The sequence below is a fragment of the Helianthus annuus genome, chromosome 6, assembly GCF_002127325.2.
Source record: "Helianthus annuus cultivar XRQ/B chromosome 6, HanXRQr2.0-SUNRISE, whole genome shotgun sequence".
NCBI lineage: Eukaryota > Viridiplantae > Streptophyta > Magnoliopsida > Asterales > Asteraceae > Helianthus > Helianthus annuus.
The window spans coordinates 42,305,210-42,314,679 of record NC_035438.2 but is presented as its reverse complement, the minus strand read 5'-3'; the positions used below and the strand labels follow the sequence as shown (position 1 = coordinate 42,314,679).

Here is a 9,470-nt window from a genome sequence, read left to right as displayed (position 1 = left end):
TGCATGGCCAGTGTTGTTCGTCGAGTACAGCGTTTCATGGAAATAACCGGCAGGAAGTCAATTGGTGGACCATCTACCAAGTTGGGGTTTGACAAGTCCAAGGTGACATGCTTCAAGTGTAAGCAAAAAGGTCACTTCAAGCGTGAATGCAGAAACGCGTATGCTGATGAGTCTGAGAATCCGTTCAGGAAGATTACTACAAGAAGGCGATATATCATCAAAACAAATCGGAGCCGCCAAGAATGAAGCATATTGAAGAGAACAAAGAGAAATCTAGAGCTCTTGCGGTGATTTATGATGATGAGGGTTATGACTGGAGTGAACTGTTACCTGAGGAAGATGCGGTTGGATACGCTTTCATGGCAAAGAATGAACCTGTTCCGTGGAAAGACAACAGAACTGAAGAACAGAAGTATAATTACAGAAGGTTGTTGGCCACAAACAGAATGATCAGAATATCTGGTATCTTTTCGGAAGCAAAGAGAGCAAATAGATGGGATCCAGATAGGGAGTGTTATCTTGATCCATATGGAAACATTGCTATTGATCATAACACTCTTGATTTAGAGGCCATAATCAAAGAGTTAAAAGATGATGATGATTATTGGCAGAATAAATGGTGGGGAACTGGAGATGAGAAGGAGAAAGAAGAGAAAGAGAAGAAGGAGAAAGAAGAGAAAGAGAAGTCAAAGAAGGTTGATACTGGGATCATTGACACTACTCAGGAGTTGACTGCTGAAAACCTTGGAAAGATGGCTGACAAGGTGATGGCAGCTAAGGCGATTGAGGTAGATTCTAAATCCGTCTCTGAGTCTAAAAGCCAGGTCAGTTCAAACACGTCAACGACTGAATCAGGTAAGAAAGTCAATGGGGATGTTGATTGCAAAAATTGCATCAAAGAATGCAAATTTTGTAATACGGTCACGTATCTCAACGGAAAGAAGATTGAAGATCTGACAGCGAAAGTCAGAAACGTTGAGGATCAAATTCTTGATCGTGACAAGATGGTTAAAGCTTCAACTGAACGGATAAAAGAATTAACTAACAAAATTGAAAATGATAAAACTGATCATGAAAGAATTAGACAAGAAAATGAAAAGTTAGTTCTTGAAAACCGTCAAATTACTGAAAAATTTGAGAAGCTGAAAAACACAATGAAAGATAATGATGATCGAAATGGTAAAACTTATAAAGAAAATATTCAACTAAAAGCCGTGCTTAGGGTAAAAGAAGAATCAATCAACCAACAACTGGATGAAATCGCTAAATTGAAACTAAAAGTTCAAGAGGCTGAAATTGAAAATGAGCGAATCCAGTTGAAGCTTAACAGTTACAACTCCGCAAGCTTTGTTTTGCAACACATTGTTCCCAAACCCATCGGGAAAAACAAAGCAGGCGAAGATGTGTACTCAGATGGAACTAGGGTGGGTTTTCATCAAGTTCCACCACCGATTCTGGAAAATTATACGAAAAAGCAATTTGGGTTGGTTGAAATCGAGGAAGAGAATGAAGTTAGACTTCCGGAGAACATTGATGTTACTTTTACATCATCTGATGATAGTGTTCAAACAGAGATTGTTAAGAGCACAGCTGAAAGTGTTTTGATGTCTGATTCAGCTGAAGATGATGGATGTTTTCTGGACAAATACATTCCGAAACAAAAATCCAAAAACAACTTAAATGATGAACCTACTCTTGTCATGTACAAGATATCGGGATCTGATAAGTTGTATTCGGATTCAGAGTTTCCAATTGAGAATGTGAATGTGAAAAAGTTAACAAATGTTTTCAAGTTGGTTGAAGTTGAATTGTCAGAAGTGAACAGTTTGAGTCAAACAAAAAGACAAATGAACTTTGAAAAAGATAAATCATACTACAAGAAACATGTTGTTCCACCACGTTTTTATAATAACAAGAATCGAAACAAGTGGTCAGGTGGTTATCAGGGTGGTAAGAGTTATCAAAAGAGAAATGTTCAGAACAAGAGGTTTGTTGAAAAGAAAAAGTTTGTGAATAGTTCGAGTTCACTTGCTGATGAAGAGAAAGAGATTTTTTCAAAATCAAATGAAGAATTCTTTGAGAAGAGAGCTTCACAGTCTCAGTCTGAAGGCACAAGTCGAGTTGTTGACACTCGAACATGTTTTAGATGTAATCAAGTTGGTCACATTGCATGAAAGTGTACCAATGCGAAGCCTAAGACTGAAACTGTGAAGATTCAACAGAAGAAAGTTGAGGTGAGGGTAAAGCACAAGTGGTTGATGAGAAAAAGAGTGTGAAAAATGACAACATCAAAGTGAAAAATGAACCCGTAAAGAAAGTGGTAACTAAAAATGACAAATTTTACAAACGGGTAGCATTATCTCAACAAGTTTGGAAACCTAAAACTGAGAAAAAGATTTCACCTTCTGAGGATTCAATTAAGATTGAATATGATGCAAATTTTCCACCTCTTAAGGCTGAAAACTTTAAAATTCAAGCTGCGAGAGTTAAAAGTACCAAGGTTACACCCAAGACTGATGAGGCTTGGGTGGACACAATGTTTGACTAAGCAGTTTGAATTGCCGGAGCTTCCTTGATCGTGAAGCATGAATCGGCATCCTTATTGAAGTGTTTGAATCATGTTGTTATATGTGCAGGATCTTCCGAGATTAGTCTCACGCTGGATTATGGATAGTGGAGCGTCTCGACATATGACAGGGAAGACTGCATTGTTGTATGATGTGAAGAATATCAATGGAGGTTATGTTGGTTTTGCAGGTAATCAAGGAGGAAGGATCATTGGTGAAGGAACGTTATCCAACGGGATTGTGACGTTTGAAAGAGTTAACTACATTGCTGAGCTGGAGAACAATCTGCTGAGTATCTCGCAGATCTGTGACAGGATGTATACCACTCACTTCACTGATAAAGAATGTTTGATCTTGAAGCCAGGATTTGTTATCCCTGAGGAATGGATTATCATGAGGGCACCGAGAGTTAATGATCTGTATGTGTTGGATATGAGCGTAGCTACTACAACCACAGGTCAGGCTCATTGCTTCGTGTCCAGAGCAACTGAAAAAGAATCGAGATTGTGGCACCGGAAGATGGGACATATACATCTTAGAAAAATGAATCACTTGGTGCACAACGATTTGGTTACAGGAGTTCATGTCAAAGGTTTTCATCTGGAAGGGGAGTGCATTAGCTGTGTTAAAGGCAAGCAAAAGAAAAAGTCACACCCTACAAAGCAAGTCAATTCAGTCTCAAGACCCCTGGAGAGACTTCACATGGATTTGTTTGGTCCGGTGAATGTCAAGAGTATTACGGGAGACAAATATTGTCTTGTGGTTGTTCAAAAGAATTGAGAATCTGTACCAAAGGCGTATCAAAAGAATTCGAAGTGATAATGGTACTGAATTCAAGAACAGCAAGATGGAAGAATTTTGTGATGAAAGAGGTATTTTGCATGAGTTTAGTGCTCCGCACACTCCGTAGCAGAATGGAGTCGCAGAACGCAAAAAACGGACACTAATCGAGACGGCTAGAATGATGCTCGCAGATTCAAAGTTACCGATTAATTTTTGGGCTGAAGCTGTTTCCGTCGCATGCTATACGCTCAACAGAGTTCTCACTGTCAAGAAGTTCAACAAAACATGCTTTGAGCTAATCAATAACCGCAAACCGAATTTGAAGTATCTTGAACCGTTCGGGTCACCCTGTACTGTTATAGAGCCTTTTGGAAAGTTTGGTCCGAAGTGCATTGAGGGTATATTTGTTGGCTATGCAAGTCCTTCGCGACGTGTCTTCGTTCCAAGTGAGAAGCGGATTATTGAAGCTGAAAATGTTGAATGTCAAGGTTATACTATGCCGCAAAATCCAGGAGATTCATGGCGATATCATTATGACAAGTTGTGGGATTCGTTTGACATGAGAGAAGAAGAAGAAGAAGATTTCTTTGATGAGTTGGATATTTTTCGTGAGTACGAGTCACAGCAAAGGTTCCCAGCTGAATATTCAAGGCGACCACGGGAAACTTCAAATGACGATGAAGCAGGTCCGAGTAATGCTGGTGAACACGATGATGTCCAACAGAATAAAGTTGCTCAAGATAATCAGATGGTTGAGAATGACAATCAAGAATCTGAGAACATGCCGATATTTGATCGAGGAGATTCAGATTCTGAGGGGGAGCTGATTCAGGATTTAAGTCAAACAAACCAAATAAGTGAACAAGGTGCAAATCAAAATGTTACTAATCTGGAAGGTGATGTGGATGTTCCTAGCGAAGCAATGCCGCGAACTCTTTTATATCATCCAGAGGAGTTGATCATAGGAGAATTGCAAGCAGGCGTTCGCACGAGACGTCAAATTGACCAAGGGCTTACATGTTTTTATTCTACAGTAGCACCTTTACAAACTGAATTTTCATTGATTTGTTTTATTTCGCAGATCGAACCAAGAACATACAAAGAGGCGCTTACTGAAGACTCTTGTGTCATTGCGATGCAAGAAGAGTTAAGTCAGTTTGAAAAGTTGGGTGTGTGGAAGCTAGTGGATTTACCGGATGGTCACAGGAAAATCAATACAAAATGGGTATTTAAGTGTAAGAGAGACGACAGAGGAGTTGTTGTACGGAACAAAGCTCGACTCGTTGTTCAGGGCTTAAGTCAACAGGAGGGGATTGATTTTACAGAAGTCTATGCTCTTGTGGCATGACTAGAGGCAATCAGAATTTTCCTTGCATTTGCGTCTTGGAAGAACTTCAAAGTTTATCAGCTAGATGTAAAATTGGCGTTTCTTTATGGGAAGGTTAAAGAGGAGGTTTATGTCGGTCAGCCACCGGGCTTTACCGATCCAATCCACAAAAACAAGGTCTATTTATTGGACAAAGCGCTGTATGGTTTACACCAGGCCCCGAGAGCCTGGTACGAGACTTTGTCTCAACACCTACTAGCCAACAGCTTTATTCGTGGAAAAGTGGATGCCACTCTCTTCACTAAAGAGGTCGACGGACATCTTCTGATAGTTCAGATTTATGTGGACGATATAATCTTTGGGTCGAAGAATGAGAATCTGTGCAAAGATTTCGAACAGGTGATGAAGCAAAAAATTCGAAATGTCATCAATGGGGGAGATGAAATTCTTTCTGGGTCTACAAGTTGAACAACTACCTGAGGGAATTTTCATTCACCAGACGAAGTACGTCCATGATATTCTAGAGAAATTTGGAATGTCAAGTTCTACTCCAGCTGCTACCCCTCTTGCAACAAATCATGGGATTCACCCAGATCTCACCGGAGACAGGGCTGATGAGACGTTTTATCGATCCATGTTAGGTTCATTGATGTACTTAACTGCTTCACGTCCTGATATCATGTACCCAACGTGCCTCGCAGCAAGATATCAATCTAACCCGAGAGCTTTGCACATGATTATTGTGAAGACGATATTACGCTACCTGAAGGGAACTCCTACATTGGGGTTGTGGTATCCTAGAACAGGCGACTTTACGCTCGAAGGGTATTCCGATTCGGATTTCGGATGCTGCAAAGTCAATTCAAAACCAACAACTGCAGGATGCCAGTTCTTTGGACCTAGATTGGTTACCTGGCAGTGTAAGAAACAAACGTCTGTGGCGCTATCTACATGTGAAGCGGAGTACATATCTGCTAGCAGTTGCTGCTCTCAGATCCTATGGATACAGCAACAGATGCGCGACTACGGTTTGCAGTTTCTTAACACACCTCTTTTTGTTGATAATGAGGTCGCAATTAATATAACAAAGAATCCAGTACATCACGCTAAAACTAAACATATAGAAATTCGTCATCACTTTATTCGCGATTGTTTCGAGGAAAAGTTGATACGAATTGAGAAAATCCACACTGACGAACAGAAAGCTGATTTACATACCAAAGCTTTTGATAAAACACGGTTTAAATATCTGTTAAAACTGAATGGTATGAAGCTTCTTTCGGTGTCGGATGGCATAATTGGCGTTGATGAGAGTACTGTTGCGGATGAAGATGAGAAACAATCTGCAATGGTTTGTCGATTTTTTACTTGTTTTGGTATTTAGGGGGAGTAGATATATTTTTCAGAAAATACAAAAACAGTAAAAAATGCAAAAATACAAAAAACATGATAAAATTTCAAAATCCAAAAACAATAGAAAACTGAAAAAGAGCTTGTGTAAAAAGGGAAAATGATAGTACATCGGCTAGACAATTACAGTATGCTAAAGATTTGTTAAGAATTAAATGGGTTAAACAGTCTCACTGATGATGTGCCGATAGGTTTTCGCACATTTAGTAGATTTATTCGGGATATAAACATAAAATTTCAAATTTGCGTAATTCATGGGGAACACTACTTGGATATATAGGTAACCCCTGAAATCTTGTTTGAATGGTCCCGTATTCTTAGATACTAGGTCTTTATACTCAGTGATATCTAGGGTATTATTCCGGGACTTCTGCTGAATGGAAGTTCTGACCTAGTCCCCGAATAATACTTTCCGCATTGCTTGAAATATAGCAACCACCCTCAGCATAAAAAACGATGAAACATTGCAAAATGCTAATCGTGTGTTGTTGTAACTAAAAGATCCTCTAAAGGGGACACACCGAAAAGTCGAAGCCGTCATCTCTCTGCGTATACGGAAGTATCGACCTGAGCTCTCACGGCCCTCGCATTTAACCCCTGACAGATATCATATGTGGTATACTCACCTGTAAGATTGAATATTTTGGATTCTGGATACGGGAGTATATTCAAGAGGTGGGACACATGAATGAGCTAAGTTCATAAGACATCTAAATCGTATCCTGAATAGATTGAAATTTTTGTAAGAATTTAAAATGGATCAGTATATCGACAATCGACGTGAATTGTTTAAGTCTGAGTATGAAATGAAGCTTAACGGTACTTGTAATTTGTCTGATAAGCAGATATGATTCCCTGACACGCTCACCAAAAATATGTTTGTAAATAGTTTAATTTCTTTAATTTCTGCAACTTAAGTTTCTGTATTTCATTTCTTAGTTTCTGTATTTCATGAGGGTTCTCTCCAACCAACAATGCTGGGCACGGCCCGTGTCCGACCAGGCACGGCCCGTGCTGAGCTCTGCAGGAACTGAAAAATTAAGAAAATCCTAAAAAAACAGAAAAATTAGAAAAAACGATTAGGCCGTTGATTCCTAACTTTCTTAAAATCCTTGTGTCCCCGGCAACGGCGCCAAAAACTTGATGTGCGTGAAGTGTGCTATATTTTTAATGTATATTTTAAGCCCTTTCATACTTTTTTGCCAAGTTTTAAATTTATAAAACACGATATTTACTAACACTAAACACACATATGGGCAAGTGCACCCATCGTGGACGTAGTATAGTGTTGGTAAGATACCGAGGTCGTCTAAGGACACAAGAGCTTTTAGTACCGGTTTATCCTCAATGTCTAATCAAATCAAAAAGTTAGAAAAAAGGTTTTTGAACTAGAAAAAAAACTAACTAAAATGCTGAAAAATAAAATAAAAGTAAAAACATATAGACAAGATGAATCACTTGGATCCGACTCGTGTGTAGTGTAACTGTTGGACCGTTGTATGACCCTAAATAGTCAGTTAAGGCAGTTTATCTTTGTGTACAAAGGCGGAATCAGTGTAAACAAAGTAACAACAGCTTTTTCTGCCGGATTTTTGTCAGAATACATTGTAAAAGCTTGGATTTCAGTAATATAAAGAGGAATTAAAGAGGAAAAGCTGTTATTACTTTGTTTACACTGATTCCGCCTTTGTACACAAAGATGAACTGCCTTAACTGACTATTTAGGGTCATACAACGGTCCAACTGTTACACTACACACGAGTCGGATCCAAGTGATTCATCTTGTCTATATGTTTTTACTTTTATTTTATTTTTCAGCATTTTAGTTAGTTTTTTTTTTCTAGTTCAAAAACCTTTTTTCAAACTTTTTGATTTGATTAGACATTGAGGATAAACCGGTACTAAAAGCTCTTGTGTCCTTGGACGACCTCGGTATCTTACCAACACTATACTACGTCCACGATGGGTGCACTTGCCCATATGTGTGTTTAGTGTTAGTAAATATTGTGTTTTATAAATTTAAAACTTGGCAAAAAAGTATGAAAGAGCTTAAAATATACATTAAAAATATAGCACACTTCACGCACATCAAGTTTTTGGCGCCGTTGCCGGGGACACAAGGATTTTAAGAAAGTTAGGAATCAACGGCCTAATCGTTTTTTCTAATTTTTCTGTTTTTTTAGGATTTTCTTAATTTTTCAGTTCCTGCAGAGCTCAGCACGGGTCGTGCCTGGTCGGACACGGGCCATGACCAGCATTGTTACTGGCAGTTTTTATTTTCTGAGTTACAGAGAGTTGAGCACAGGGCCGTGTCGGTGCAACACGGGGCCGTGTCGAACTCCCCAGTAACAGGGATCCGGAAAACAATCACTGTATCTCCGACCACGGGCCGTGTTCATCTGAACACAGAGCCGTGGTGAAGCTTCTGACCAATGTTCTTTTTTGTTTTATTGTAGGACTTGGAACTCAGGCGCCACATCTGAACTCTCCACGTAGTGTATGAGCTCCAGTTCTAATAGAGACATAAAAGAACCCCTAGACGAACCCGAACGCTTTCTAAGAAAAAGACTTAAAGCTAAAAACCAAGAGAAAGTTTCGGGGGACCCATTTCCAATGGCGGACCAACGTACCTTTATGGATTACTTACGACCCACCGTAGGTAATCTCGGCGCCGCTATCAATGCACCGAATGTCGAAGCCAACAACTTCGAACTTCGGCCACATTTGATACAAATGCTTCAAAACTCCGCAACCTTCCATGGGCTTGCGGACGAGGATCCTCATCTACATATTACTAATTTCTTAGAAATATGTGATACCTTCCGGATCAAGGGAGCATCAAACGACGCCATCCGCCTTCGAATGTTTCCATTTTCACTAAAAGACCAAGCTAAGGCTTGGCTTAACGCCCTCCCAGTTGGCTCGGTAAACACCTGGGATGAACTAGCCCAAAAGTTTCTATATAAGCATTTCCCTCCTGCTAAAACGGCTAAATTAATGACTGAAATTAATACATATTCACAAGAGGAGGGGGAATCCTAATATGAAACATGGGAAAGGTTCAAGGAGCTACTAAGAAAGTGTCCTCATCACGGTTTTGCGGTGTGGCAAGAAGTATCCACTTTCTACAATGGGTTGTTGCCACACACAAGACAAACACTTGACTCTAGCTCCGGGGGACTCTTAGGTAATCGTCGCCCAAATGAAATATATAATCAAATTAAGGAAATTGCTCAAACCAATTTTCAGTGGCACACTCCCCGAGGCAATAAATCTATTGCCCCGGGTGCCCTTAAGGTTGATGAAAGCACTTCTTTACAAGCCCAAATCGAGGCCCTTTTTTCAAAAATCAAAAGGCTAGAAATGGCAAAAACAGCCTCGGT

At 39.7% G+C, this 9,470-nt stretch overlaps 1 non-coding gene across 1 annotated transcript; it reads right to left on the bottom strand.

The window, feature by feature from the left end:
• Positions 1–9,078: 9,078 nt before the first annotated feature.
• On the bottom strand, positions 9,079–9,185 carry LOC118479941. The gene has a single exon (XR_004861583.1). It is a non-coding gene; the product is annotated as a small nucleolar RNA R71 (small nucleolar RNA).
• Positions 9,186–9,470: the final 285 nt, after the last annotated feature.